The following is a 15,021-nucleotide window of genomic DNA, read 5'->3' as shown; positions in this document are numbered from 1 at the left end:
CAGTAAAAACAGCCCCGCGTGGAGGACAGCATTCATCGTCGTTTGCGAGATCCTTGTGGAGCGAGGCCTTCTATGTCAAGCCAGAGAGGTGGGAGCCCAGTGCATTGTTTTCCGTTCCCATTGAGTGGAGAGTTCTCCGTTGCTTAGATTGGCAGAGGGGATGGGGGATCAGTTAGGTAAATGTTGGTGAGTGTCATGCGCTAAGGAATCACTTGGGAAACCTGTTGGACAAAAAGTTTTTGGTTTCCGACTGAGCAGCTACACCCAAAGGCAGCTTCAGCAAGGAAATGCCTGACCTTCTCCAGGGGCATCCTGTCAGCCTTCTCCCCCCGAGGGCCTCTGGCCACCAGCCAGAAGTGGTGGCATGGGGCCAGCCTTAAAATTAGCCAAAAGATTCTTTTTCTGTAGTTTTGGCTTCTGGACACTTAAGCAAAGTTGGTAATAAGAGATTTCTCCTTATCTCTGTTTCTGGGCAGGCTGCTCCTTTTAATCCTCGTCTTTTTCCTCTTCTGGTTGCTGCCAGCTTGGAGTCCAGCAGAAACAAAGAAACTTGTTTCTAAGCCAAAAGGGAACACACACAAACACAGTATTACATTCCTAATTAATCAAGATCCTGTAGACGCTGAACTTGAGCATTTTGTTCTTTAAAAAGGGAAGGTTCCTCAAAACTCAAAAGGAACCTTTTCTATCACTTTAGGAGCGTGTTAGTTCATTAATCAGATGGAGAAAGGAACATATGAACTGACATAAACCCATTATATCAATTCAAATCTGAATTAAACACCAATAGACATTAAAAAGTTCCACAGCGTTCTGAACAAATTCCTAAGTCCAGCTGAGTCATTTACCTGAAGAAGGCAACTTTTCCTTTGTTAAATATTCTACAGAGTTTCTGCCCAGGGACCTTCTAGCTTTTAATTATTCTGTACATATATATCAAGGTTACAACTCTGCTCGCAGTATTTAACCATTATACAAAAAGAGGAAAAAGTTAGATATCGTGGCATCCAATTATTGCACAAGTTGTGTTCTTTTAAATGGCTTCCTTCATCCCACAATCTGTTGATAGTGACTCAGGTGGGGAACCAGGAACCTCTAACCTACCCAGTCTCTCCTGATTTCTCTCAGATACTTAGAAGCAGAATTTGAGCCAAATAGTCTCAATGGAGCGTTGCACTCACTCAGTTCTTGCCAAATTACCTTTATTCACCTTCTTACCTAGTTCCTGCTATTTCTTTCTGCAGGCAGAAGGCAGCTCACCACTCAGCTTTAGCTCCCATTATACTTAAGGATTTCGGTAAAGCAAAATTTCAGTACAATTTGTTCCCAATGTTCCCAGGCTGGGCGATCCTTAGGTGATTTCATTTTACTAAGGGAGCAATAGCCAAGTTACTGAAAAAATCTTTCCTGGTTTAAATTTCCTCGTGGCCATGGAGTGCTACTGCTGTCACTTATTTCCACCCCACTTCCCTTTCTCTCAGAAAAATCTCTGTGGTCCAGGGAATTATAGGATCAGAGAATAGACATGGTTCTTTGGAAGAGCTGTAGATAGGTACATGGCTTTCAGTGGAAGAAGAGTCTAACATACCAGGATTTCCTTGCCCAGTTTTATTGCTGCAGGTACCCTTCTGGTATGATTTGTGTCTATTTGTGGACTCATGTTGGGAGGTCTTTGTTCAACAGCAGGACCCTTTCCTCCCTAATTTCTGCAGGACCGCTAAGGGATCAGGCCCAGTTGTTAGGCTTTGGTGTATTTTCTTTTTTCCTCTTGTGGGTCCCTCTGGTGGAGGCTTTATTTAGCAGTTAGTAACTGTATTGACTTGCCTGTCCTCTCCTCTGTGTGTGCAGCCATAAGTGGACTGATGTCCAGCCTCTGGAGAACAGCCAAAGGAAGGAAATGAAGAGGTTCTGTTGATGGTGCAGTGACATGGGTCTGTGGTCCCTGACTTTGCTAACATGGTGGTATCAGGGGTGCTTGAGGCAACTTTAATCTTTACCAATTCTCCCAACCACCTCATGCGTACATACAATCTGAGTAAAAATGATGGGCTAGCTATGAACGTGAAAGATCAAGACAAGTCATCTGCCTTTAGTCTCTAACCAGAATGCTTCTCCTATGCTCCTCCTATATAGATATTCTGGAGCCTCTGTTGCCTGGCAACCTCATCAGTTTCTTTGGGTCAGTTTTATGATTTCTGCAGAAATGGAAGGTTGCCACTCAAAATAGCCCCGGGTCAGTTCAAGCGTGTGATATGATTGCTAGGCCAGCCGTTCGCAAGTAATGAATGATGAAGGCAGCGATGGGCTGAATTACACTCAATGGAGAAAGGCTGGCACTGACTGTTACCATTGCCACGTTGACTAATGGGCACAGGAAGCAGATGGTTAATATTAATGTGTCATCCGATAAGTAGAAAAAACATCCCCCAACTTTGTCTTAGGCTGAGGCACTTCTTTAGTATTTCCTCAGACTACTCAGGTTATTTTCCTGGGTTCAGAGACCAATGCATTAGGCCCCAGAGTTTGTTGGAGACGCCACGTTAGGAGGGCTGGTGCCTTTCGGTTGTGTGTGCACGTATGTGGGGTAAGTGTCTGACATGGGTCTCCAGACAACAACACTATTCACTGCCCAGCACTGCTACTCAGCCGTGCCTGTAGGTTACAATACTGATGCTTCCGTTTCACCCCAGAGATTCTGAGTTACTGGTCTGGGGATGTGGCCGGGGTGTTGGAGTTTTCGAAGGCCCCCAGGTGATTCACATGCACAGTCAAGTTTGAGAACTACTGTTCTAGAAGATAGTAAAAATTTTAACATATAGTTCCTGCCTTTGAGAACATGCAGTACACTTGGTAGACCAAAGCATCATCCCATGGGGAGTAAAATAACAGTTTAAGAGTGAAATAAAAATGTGAAATGATGGAAGACGTGCCCAGCAACTTTCTTCTATTTAGTCCAGAATGTAAATGACAGGGTGAATGAAACTGTGTGCTGAGAATTTTGTTGGAAAATGGTGGCCGAGACCTCTGGAAAAAGAGACAATTGGACACAGATAGCGATATTTGTTTCCTTTCGAACTCCCACTAAAATGTCTAAGGATCTTCTTTCGTAAAGGCCTAAATCCGTAAGGATGGGGAGAATGGCATTGGAGATGACAACATGAACAAAATGTTGGAAGCTGGAAGGTCAAGGGTGTAATAAGCTTGGAAAAACAGAATCCGGAATGGGCAGCGGGGCAGCTAAGAACCAGCCTCGCTTACGTCACAGAGTTACGCAAAGGCTCGGGAATTGGCAACACCAGCACCTCTGGGAATAGGAGTGAAGGGAGGTGGTGCTCCAGAATAAGGAGAATTGGTTGAAAGTCTTTTAAAGAAGACCTCAGATCTCCAGCATCCCTTCGCCACCTGGCAGAATCCTGGAGGTTAATGCTCCATGGAGAGGGTAGATGTTGACCAGCTAGATGTAGGGAGGCCGGGAAATGTAGTCTTTAAGGTGTGTGGATATGTGCTTGGCTAAAACTCCGGGGTTCTGTTACTGTAGAAGAAAGAGAGAATGAATATTGGGGAATAACTTGTGGTCAGTACTATGCCTATACATACAGGTATTTGCTCCGTAAGTGTAATATTATTAGTAATGATGATGGTGATAACAGTAGCTACAAACTCTTAACCGTGTTTTCTACGTGCCCAACCCTGTTCTAGGAACTTTATATATATTAGTTCACTTAGTCCTCACAATTCTGTGAGATTCGTTCTGCTGTTATCCCGTTTTGCAGATGTAGACACTGAGGCCCAGAGAGGTTAAGTCACTTCTTCAAGGTTCCAGAAGCTTGAAGAACCAGGACTGAGACCTCATCTTCCCGTGAAGAAAGCTGACATTGCGATAAAGCTTCAGGAAAATTTGATTTCAAATCAATGTTGTTGAATGTACTGGTTTTGTGTTCTCTGTGAAAGAAATTATTCTAATATCTCTGCTTGAGAAGTAGAAGGGCTATTGCTAGTTTTATAAAACTGCCACGTGTATACAAATTCAACTGACATTAGAATGCAAATTCAAGTGAACCTTTGAAGTCTATTTTTTGTGTAAAAAGGGTTCACATACTTTGAATCCTGTTGTAGAAGCTGGTAAATGACATAATCAAATTGGTCATTTAGGACCTAACTGTGGCCAGAGCCTTGGGGAGCTGGGAGACTAAAGGCGGGGAGACCAGGAGCAGGATGACTGTTGATTACAGAGGTTCTTAAATTTTAGTACACGTCAGAGTCACCTGGAAGGCTCGCCCTATCCCAGGTTACCAGGTGCTATCCCCAGAGTTTCTGATTCAGTAGTTCTCCGGTGGGGCCCAAGCAATTCTACTTCTAGTGAGTTTCCAGATACTGCTGCTGTTGGTCCAAGGACCACAGTTTGAGAACCACTGCGTCTGTCTGAGAGGTAATGAGAGTCTAAACCGTGGCAGTGGAGTAAAGATGGAGTCAGGAAGGGGTCAGTGAAGAATTAATCAGGGACACTTGATAGGACTTGTGATTCTTTGCAGTTGGAGGCAGAGGGAGAGTAAAGGATTTAGAGCCATTGTCAGGGGGTTAAATATTGAAATATTGACTGCAAAGTTTCCATTGGGTATGCAACTAGAAGGCCATTGGTGACTTGTGACCTAAAAAAATAAAAGCAATTTTCATGGAAAAGTGCGGTAAGAAATAGATTAGATGACTAAAGCTTTGAGGAGGTATGATTATCCTGTAAGAGCGTATAGAATATAGATTTCTTTAATTCTGAAACATTGGATTGTACTCTGTACCATGGCTTATTTTAGCTGGCCATCTGGTTTGGACCCAACTAAAGGCTTCATCGTGTTACACGTTGTGATACTTTTTGGCTTTCCCCTGACCTTTTGTTTAAAAATGGATCTGCCATTTAAAAAATATTAATCCAGTTTATTTCAAGTGAAACTCATCCTTCTGAATGTATGCATATTGGTTTTAAATCAGGGAGCGACTATTTCCCTTTCATTTCATTATGTATGGTGACTTTCAAGCTGCCTCTTGGATCCTGCTTATGGATTCTCGAAACAAGCGAGAATGAAAACTTCAGCGCTATCAAGTTCTGATGGTTCTATCTTGGGGTTTCTCTCACTACCGTTTCTACTGTGATTGGCAGAGTTCACTCCCTCCTTACTTCTTTTTTTAAAAAAATTTTTTAAATTGAAGTACAGTTGACTTATAATGTGTTAGTTTCTGGCGTACAACAAGATGATTCAGTTATATAAAAATACACATTCTTTTTTATATTCTTTTCCATTATGGTTTATCACAGGATACTTAATGTAGTTCCCTGTGCTGTACAGTAGGGCCTTGTTGTTTATCCATTCCATATATAATAGTTTGCATCAGCTAATCCCAGCCTCCCACTCCATCCCTCCCTCCCCCCACCCCCCTCCCCCTTGGCAACCATAAATCTGTTCTCTATGTCTGTGAATCTGTTTCTGTTTCGTAGATAAGTTCATTTGTGTCATATTTTAGATTCCACATATAAGTGATATCACATGGTATTTGTCTTTCTCTGTCTGACTTACTTCACTTAGTATGATCATCTCTAGATCCATCCATGCTGCTGCAAATGGCATGATTTCCTTCTTTTTTATATGCCCTCCTTACTTCTGATCTGAGTGATTATAGTCTTTGTCATGAGTCTGTTGTAGCTCTCTTCCCTGCTCTAGTTCGTGTTATATACATCTGTGAGATTAGCTTTTCCAGAATACAGCTCTGATCACAATACTTTCTTGCTTAAAATCTTCCCCGTGTTGAATGGTAAAATCCAGTTTCCTTAGCTTGTGCTTAAGATCATAAATGGTCTGGCTTTGAATTTTCTTCCCAACTTTAGTTTTCTCCCCCATACTCTTGGCTGCGTCCACACTGCTCCCAGTTGCCCCTCTGCCTATGTGATGCTCTTTGTGCCCCTCAGAAACTCCTCCTCTGCTTCACATCTGACCTGTACCACCCCTCCCAGCTCCTCCTCCTCAGCCTTTACCACCTACAAGTAATTTCTCTTGATTGTTCTGTTTCCTTCTAGCACTGCATCGGTAACTCATATACTTTGAGTTACTTTGTCCCATGTTTTACTTATATTTACAATTCATCTTCCTATCTCCCATGAGGCCCAGACTAGTGCCAAGCATGGAAATTGGTTGAATGACTGGAGGAGTGGGCAGCCGGTTGTCATGACTCAGTGCAGATAAAGTGATGATTCATTTAACTGCCACAGCAAAAGTATTACATATCAGGAAAGACTTCTAATGGGATTTTTTTTTTTTTAAAGCTGCTGTGAGTGAGGGCTTAGGGACCTCTTTTAAGGATCATCTGTCAACTGTGTCAGATCTCTTCTCAATCAGAAATCTTTTTTATTTAACTTAATTCTTAGTGTTTGACTGTGTCCTAGATATTTCAGTGAGCCGGCCACTACTCTGATGGTATGTGGGATGTCACTATGGCAAGCTTATTAAGTGCTGCCCGGACGACACGTGTGTACGTATATGTGTGGCACATAAACCTGAATGTCTGTTTTACCTGAGATTAATATGGTGAGCATCTGTGTGTTCCCGCACAGTGGTTATTAGAGGAATTCATGGGTTCACTACTCTGCTTTAATGATCTATACCAGTTATTTTCTACTTTTTGGTAAATTCCATTTGATGTTTTCTGATTCTGCTTTATTATCGTTGAAGTATGAACTAGAAAAGTGCCGTACACAAGTACTTAGACTGTAGAAGTGATGTGCAGGTTTTGTTCATAATCATTGATTTTAGAGGAAAAAATATCTAGAGCTAGCAAAAGAAATGATAACGCCATGGGTTATAAAAATTATTAAACATTTCAGATTTAGAAGAGAATGATATCATTGAATCTTCAAAACTAACTTCTTTTTGGCTGAACATCAAGCATTTGGGGCTTTTAAACTGTATTACTTTGGGGACCATATTAAGGATTGTAATTACGGTATCCGTGTTTAGCTCTGCCTGTATGTGGACCTTGAATTATTTCTCTAGCCCTGTGACTCACAGATAACTTTAAAAAGAGCTGATAGAGTTAGTGAATGTTGTTTATTTTCTGGTTAAAACTGGGCCTTCATTCTCTTGAGCTTTATTTTATTAATAGCTCTTCAGATCAGACTTAGAATTGGTTTAATGTCGACTTTCTCCTATTTACAAAGGGGAAAGTTCATTTATTTTTTTTGTGCTTCTTTGTCATGCTGTTCCCTTTGCTTCTGAGAAAAGGGCACCAACCTATTTAGATAGGGACCTTTAGGCTATTTATAAAGCGAGGCAGGTTAATTGAAATTGAAAGCTCGGTAATGTCCTCCTCGGTGAATGACGCACGAGGATGACGTCGCGTGCTCTGTGCCCTTCTAGGCAGGAATCAGCTGGAGGAATTTGTGTGCTTTGAGCTCTGGTGTTGACGTAGGTGCTGGGTACGGATATGTTTTAGGAGACATCTCATTTCCATATAAATGAAGGAAGATTAAAAAAAAATTTTTTTTTAGATGGCTTGCCCTGAAATTCAAGCTGGTATCACAAGGATGATGAAAATATTTCTTTTGACGATCTGGAAAAACAGCTTTGGTTGTATTCAAGCACAGTGAAGTCATCACAGGTTTATTCCGAAATACTTAACTGTATTCATTTATTGGAATCTGTTTATTCCAGCATCAGCTTATGTGTATGTGTATTTGAAAACACGTTTTTAGTGTGTATTTCTCTAAATAACACTCTAGACTCTCAATAAATTTTAGGTAGCTTCACTTAATAAATTTGTATAGTTTCATCAGTAAATGTGTCGATTTGATTACAATAAAAGGTAGAACCCAATAGGTCATCTTCTTTCTTACATGATGAAACTGCGGTTCCTCTTTTGAGACATAGTAAAAGATCAGTTTGACTGAAATGAGTTTTTGTGTTTTTCTTTCCAAGTGTCACTTAAAGGACAGTCTTACTTAAGCTTAGATAGTTGTATAGTACATACCCCCCTAAAACCCAAGCATTCAGATTACATTTGTTTAAATTCGTTTTGTGTAAGACAAGGTGATTTTGTAAGTGGGAATTCTGTCTCCTTAACTCACGTTGATCATGCTCAGAAACAGAATTTCAGCTTATGCACAAGTGTTAGAATACCAGTGGTTGATATATTACTAGTTATACTTGGTCTCCTGTGGGCCCGTAGCCCCCATCAGAGTCAGTGTTGGGCGATTCCTGCAGATGCCCGGGGCTCTGGGGTGCTGAGTTGGTTCCGTTCTGCCGGGGTCATATGGTTACCTTTGTGGATCATTGTGTATAAGGGTCTTACTCCAATGCCTGGTGAACAGCACATAGTTCAGGACCAGACATCGGTTTGCGCACATCCCGTCAGTGGGGTGGTGTGGAGTCACGGCTGACGTCTGCTTAAATTGAACTGCAGTCTGTTAGAATCAACTGGCCCTCGTTTCCCAGCAGTGCGTTGGAAGGCTGTGGGCCCCTCGGGCTCAGTCCTTGCCCTGCACCATCTCCAGGCCTCTGCACATACACAGCTGCAGCCGTAGAGCATTTGTTCCCAATCCAGGAGTTGCCCTTGGTTGTCAACCCTTCATTCTCACTCCTGGGATATCTTTTTTGTTGTTGCTGTTATTTTTTAATTGAAATGTAGTCGATATAATACGATATTATGTTAGTGTCAGTTGTACTACATAGCGATCTGACATTTGCATGCGTTACGCAGTGATCACCACGACAGGTGTAGGGACCGTCTGTACCCCTGGGCTATCTCTGGCGGAAGGTTAGCAGTGGCTGGGCATGTGTAGCCCCCCTCCGCCCGGTGGTAAACCTCGATCTTTGGATGAAGGTGTGTGCTAGTCTCCTGCTGTGCCTGTCTGTGGTTCTACTAATGGAACAAGGTTTTGGTTCATTGTTGAGAATTGCTTGTCTCGACCCTGCCACCATGACTGACCTTGCTTCCCTGTCCCACCCCAGCCTTCACCCCAGGTGGAGAGAGTGCTCATTGTGGAGTGACTCAACCTGCCCTCGACGTCTGCTAGCTGGGCTGCTGCACTGAGTGGGCTCCTCCAGATGGTCGGGGGTCTTGAAGACTGCTTGTGGTCCCCAGTACCTCTCAGTGCCAACCCTCAGGGCTTCTCAGCTAACAACACTTAAATCCCTTTGATTCTGTAGTGTCGCTCAAACCCTTTCTTCATTTTATTTTCATTACCACTATCCTGATGATACTTTACATTCTTATAATACCTTATGATTTGCAAAGCACTTATATATGCCTTATCTTATTTCATCCTGGTTGGTAGGCAGGTTATTTATTTATTTATTTATTTTTAAAATGAGCTTACTCTGTCTCTTTTGCTGGAATTTGCTTTTTTTTTTTTTTTTAAAGAGCTCCTGTTTATTTATTTATTTAATTTTTTGGGCTGTGTTGGGTCTTCGTTTCTGTGCAAGGGCTTTCTCCAGTTGCGGCGAGCGGGGGCCACTCTTCATCGCGGTGCGCGGGCCTCTCACTGTCGCGGCCTCTCTTGTTGCAGGGCACAGGCTCCAGACCCGCAGGCTCAGTAGTTGTGGCTCACGGGCCTAGTTGCTCCGCGGCATGTGGGATCTTCCCAGACTAGGGCTCAAACCCGTGTCCCCTGCATTGGCAGGCAGACTCTCAACCACTGCGCCACCAGGGAAGCTCTATTTTTTCTTTTTTTAATAATTTATTTACTCTTTTGGCTGCGTTGGGTCTTCGTTGTTGTGTGCGGGTTTTCTCTAGTTGCGGTGAGCGGGCACTACTCTTCATTGTGGTGCACGGGCTTCTCATTTTGGTGGCTTCTCCTGTTGCAGAGCATGGGCTTTAGGCGTGTGGGCTTCAGTAGTTGCCGCACACGGGCTCAGTAGTTGCGGCATGTGGGCCCTAGAGTGCACGGGCTTCCGGAGTTGCGCATGGGCTCAGTAGTTGCGGCGTGTGGTCTCTAGGATGCGTGGGCTTCAGTAGTTGTGGCTCGCAGGCTCTAGAGCACAGGCTCAGTAGTTGTGGCACACGTGCTTAGTTGCTTTGTGGCATGTGGGATCTTCCTGGACCAGGGATCGAACCCGTGTCCCCTGCATTGGCAGGCAGATTCTTAACCACTGCGCCACCAGGGAAGTCCAGGTTAGTTGTTTTTATCCTAATTTTATGAATGAAGAAACTGAAGCCCAGTCCGAGATCACACAGATGGAGAGTGGTGGGACCACATCTAAACCCGTGAGTTCTGACTTGGAGTCCACACTTTTAACCATCACGCTAACTAGTGTATATACCCCAGACTTCCCATCTTTATCTCCCACTACTCTGTCTAAATCCATTTGTACTTCAGCTGCCTTGATTCACTTCCCAACTCTGAATTTGCACTTTATTTCTTGCCTCTGTGCCTTTGGTCACACTATTCCTTCTTCTATCTGTGCCTATTGAAATTCCGCCCATTTTTTCAGGGTCCAATTCCAGTGTGTTCTCCTTCATGAAACTTTGCGTGATTCCTCCAAGCCTGAAAGAATCTCTCCTTCCCCCTCCTCTAATAGCATTTTATTTTTACATCACTCTCTTGTATCATAGTTATTTATATTTGACTTATCTCCTTATTACATTGTAAGTTGTTTGAATATTTAGAAGTGTAATATTGTTTAAATGGTATATTATCTCTGTCATTTGTAGCATCCAATTACAGTGCCTTGTATATGGTCAGGTACATATTGGGTAAATATTTATTCCACTGGGTAAAAAACATTATATCAAACAATATTTTTCACTGGGTCAGAGTTAAAGCTCTGATGGTGTCAGAAGGATGCAGGGCTTGATATTATTTCTTGCTACATCCATCTAATAAGCTTAGAGAGGTGAGAAAGGGAGGGTGGGAGGGAGACGCAAGAGGGAGGAGATATGGGGATATATGTATATGTATAGCTGATTCATTTTGTTATACAGCAGAAACTAACACACCATTGTAAAGCAATTATACTCCAACAAAAATGTAAAAAAAAAAAAAAAGAAAGGTATACTTGAGATATCTCACTCTCTTAATATATCCTCAGTTTATCCTATGTCTTAGGATACAACTCATTTGTTAAAGATCTTATCTAACTTGCAACAAATTGAGCACTTTGTTCATCTTTAAAAAAAATTTTTTTAATTGAAGTATAGTTGATTTACAATGTTGTGTTAATTACTGCTGTACAGCAAAGTGATTGTTACACACACACACACACACACACACATATATATATATATTTTCTTTTTAAAAATATTCTTTTCCATTATGGTTTATCTTAACATTTTATTCCAATGTTCCATATTTTTAGTAACCTCCAATCTGATAATTGCTAAGAGTAATTGCATTTCTTGGCAAACAAAAGAAGATCCAACTTCTAAGTCCTCAAATAATTTTATTTTACCCCTTAAGATTTCTTTATAATTCATTAAAAGTAAAAAAAACTCTTTAAAATTTATGCCCAACTTCTAAGAGTGTAGCAAGCAGGAAATATTGAACTTAATTTTTTTGAATAACTCTATCATAATTATGATCATGTAAACTGTGAAGTTGACATAGTCATTTGGAGATACTCGGTTGAATCTGAACTGATGTGAGGACTTTACCTGAAATTTCCCTTATATCTAATAGCTTCCCTTTCTCTCCACCCCTTTTCCTATAAGATGGATGATGTAAAGACTACTTGACACTTTACTATTAGTAACATCTTAGTTTTATGCACAAGTTTGGAGATTTTATACTGCTTTTTCAGGATAGAAACATGTATACATTTATGCAGAGTAATAGTACTATATTGCAGTGCAATTAATTATTGAGTCAAAGTTTGAAGCACTTCTTTTTTTTTAAAGAGTTTTTTTTTTTTGATGTGGACCATTTTTAAAGTCTTTATTGAATTAGTTACAATATTGCTTCTGTTTTATGTTTTGGTTTTTTGGCCGAGAGGCATGTGGGATCTTACCTCCCCAACCAGGGATCGAACCCTCACCCCCTGCATTGGAAGGCTAAGTCTTAACCACTGGACTGCCAGGGAAGTCCCTGAAGCACCTCTTTTAAAAGTTCTTTTAAGGAAATTCTCAAGTGTTTTCTTGACCATTTTTAAAATCACTGTTTTAAAGATGCTTTTAATTTTACTTTGTTGTTGGTAAGTAGATTACGTACTGTGAAGGCTTAAACCAACTATCTTATTTGCTTTAGTTTTTGGAGAAACATCTGAGGGAATTTCAGGACACTGTTCATAAAGAATTTTTACATTCAGATTAAATGTTCAGAATTATTTTGCATCCGTGACTGTGGTGCCAGATAATTAAGGTCTAATTTGATATATTTTAGCATTGATGAGTTGAGTAGTTTGCAGTAGCCAATTTAGGAAAGAAACTTCTCCAGTAGAATGGAGCAAGTCTTGATAAAGGAAACAAGGCCACACTTAAATCAAAGCTCAGTTTCCTTATTTGAAGATGTGGGGCTGGTGGCAAGATCTTCAATAGTACTAGGATTTTGTGCTTCTGTAATTTGTTTTTCTGCTTGCTATCCTTTCATACCCAACCATAATTTTTACATGATCCTTAAGTTATTTCACAGATTCTCTACCTAGTTTTCGCTTATGATTTAAAGAACATATTTTCCCCCTGTGGAATTCCTTATAGGTATAACTTTGAACTTTTTTCCTCCAGTAGATAATAAGAGTGTTCCTATATGCCCTTCCATTTAAATGAAGATTTCTAAATTAAAGATTAATTTACCCCATGATAAGTTTTTTTCTAATGATAGTGCTTTTAAACAATTGCCGTACTCTCCTTGGGTAATTTATTTTAAACACCATTTTTTTTCAATGTATTCCTAAGTAGAATTTTTCTTCTAAAGTTGAACAGTGGAATTATTTTACTTGATATTTTCCTAAGACTTTTTTTTAAAGATTTTTTTTATTATTTATTTATCTATTTTATTTTTATTTTTGGCTGCCTCGGGTCTTAGTTGCGGCACATGGGGGATCTTTGCTGAGGCACGCTGGCTCTTCGTTGTGGTGTGCGGGCTTCTCTCTAGTTGCAGCATGTGGGTTTTCTCTCTCTAGTTGTGGTGCACAGGCTTCAGGGCACATGGCCTCTGCAGTTGTGGTGCGTGGGTTCCAGAGCGTGTAGTTTGCGGCAGGCGGGCTCTAGTTGAGGCGTGCAAACTCAGTAGTCGTGGCACACGGGCCCAGCCGCCCCACGGCATGTGGGATCTTAGTTCCCTGACCAGGGATCGAACCCGCGTCCCCTGAACCGTAAGGTAGATTCTTTACCACTGGACCACTAGGGAAGTCGCTTCCTAGGATATTTTTTCTCTAACTTGTGTTAGCTAACTATTCTGGGAGTTTTCACGTTTTCAGTGAGATTTAAAATTTGAGGGTTTTAATATCAGTGATAATCTTAAAAACATAATATAAGCATATCATCTGGATCACTTGCCATGTAATCAAATATTGCCATGTGATAAATTGGTGTTTGTGCTACGTGAAGGCCAGCTACTGTGTCTGAAGTCTATGGCATTCACTGAAATTCAAATAACAAACTGTTCTAATAGCATCCCTGCATGCCATACCCAGGGGAACCAGCATTATAGCAATAACATGTTCAAGTTACAGACAGATGAATTTAATAGATTCCATTTACCTTTCAACCATTCATTAATAGTCAGTATATCAGTAAGTACACACTGAAGAATTTTCTATACCCGATTCCAGCAATAATTGAATAGATACGCATTTAATGAGGATTTCAACATGGCTGTGATACCAACTTTATCTGGATGTAACTTCCTTAAAATTAGCATTCAAGGAATGCCTTGGGTATTTTTTTTAGTATGAGGTCTGATTATCCTCAATTGTCAAAGAAGGCCATGAGGTTACGTATACTATTTTGTACAGTGAATTTAAGTGAAAAGGCATTTTTTTTCATTAGAATGATTAAAAAAAATCAGAAGGATTATAGATAGAATCCTATCTGAAGCTACGTTGCTACAGCAGAAAACCATTATTTCTTATACTCCATTTTTGCTGTTAACTTGATTTTAATTGGTTATGCAGTGTTTTTTTTTTTTTGTATTTAAAAGTTTGCTTTGCCTTTATCTTTTTATCAGGGTAATAAATGCTGAGTTTAATTTTGTATAAATTAAAATATATTATAATTGATTTAAGTTGACATTAGGAATGCAGAGTATATTTTTCCTTTAAAAGTTGTCCATCTAATACTTGGTTTGAGAAGTCCTGGTCTGTGATATTGAACATTATTGTATCATAATTATAGTGGCTAACCCCAACCAGATGTTTCCTATTTCAGTTTCTATTAGATGATTTTATAATTTCCCCTGATTTTGGCTATCATTTCTTATTTTAATGTTATTTTGGTCATTCGTTTTTCTCATTCATTCATCTGTTGAACAGATATTTTTAAAATGTTGTATGTCAAGGACTATTTAAGGTACTAGAGATGATTGAAGATAGTTCTCCTCTGTATGCCTGGGTGAGTCTATGCTCTCTCTTCTCTGTCACATTTTCCCATTATTTAAATGCAAAATGTCATGTATGTATTACTACATTTTCAAGTAAACTACTATCTGCCTTGCTGTCATATCTATATGTTTTGAGCACTTGGTGGGACATTACTACATCCTGATTGTCATAGACTAAGTGCTTTTTCAGCCCAAGCTTGATGGGCCTTTTAAGCCTGTTCATTCAAGTAAAACTATTGAATGACTACTAAATTCAAGGCATTGTGCTAGGTACTATTGAGTGTTCAAAAATGAGTGAGATGTAATCTGTATTCTCAGTAGAGGAGCTCACAAATTCTAATCCGGTCATTGAATCCTCGGAACTGATTTGGGCTTTGCTGGATCTGGACATTGTTGGTTCTGCACCTAGAGTGGTAGACTCATTGGTTACAGTGGGACCTTCTGCATTTCATCTATCCATTCATTCAATAAACATTTACTAAGCACATTTGCTCCTGGTTGATTTTTAT

At 40.4% G+C, this 15,021-nt stretch overlaps 1 protein-coding gene across 1 annotated transcript in view; it reads left to right on the top strand.

Moving 5' to 3' along the window:
- BCKDHB (branched chain keto acid dehydrogenase E1 subunit beta) overlaps positions 1-15,021 on the top strand; it is a 229,699-nt gene that overhangs the window by 24,712 nt on the left and 189,966 nt on the right. The gene's annotated exons all lie outside the window — the stretch shown is intronic.

The sequence above is a fragment of the Balaenoptera acutorostrata genome, chromosome 14 (genome assembly GCF_949987535.1).
Source record: "Balaenoptera acutorostrata chromosome 14, mBalAcu1.1, whole genome shotgun sequence".
Taxonomy (NCBI): domain Eukaryota; kingdom Metazoa; phylum Chordata; class Mammalia; order Artiodactyla; family Balaenopteridae; genus Balaenoptera; species Balaenoptera acutorostrata.
The sequence above is the reverse complement of the archived record's forward strand: the minus strand, read 5'-3'. Positions and strand labels throughout refer to the sequence as shown.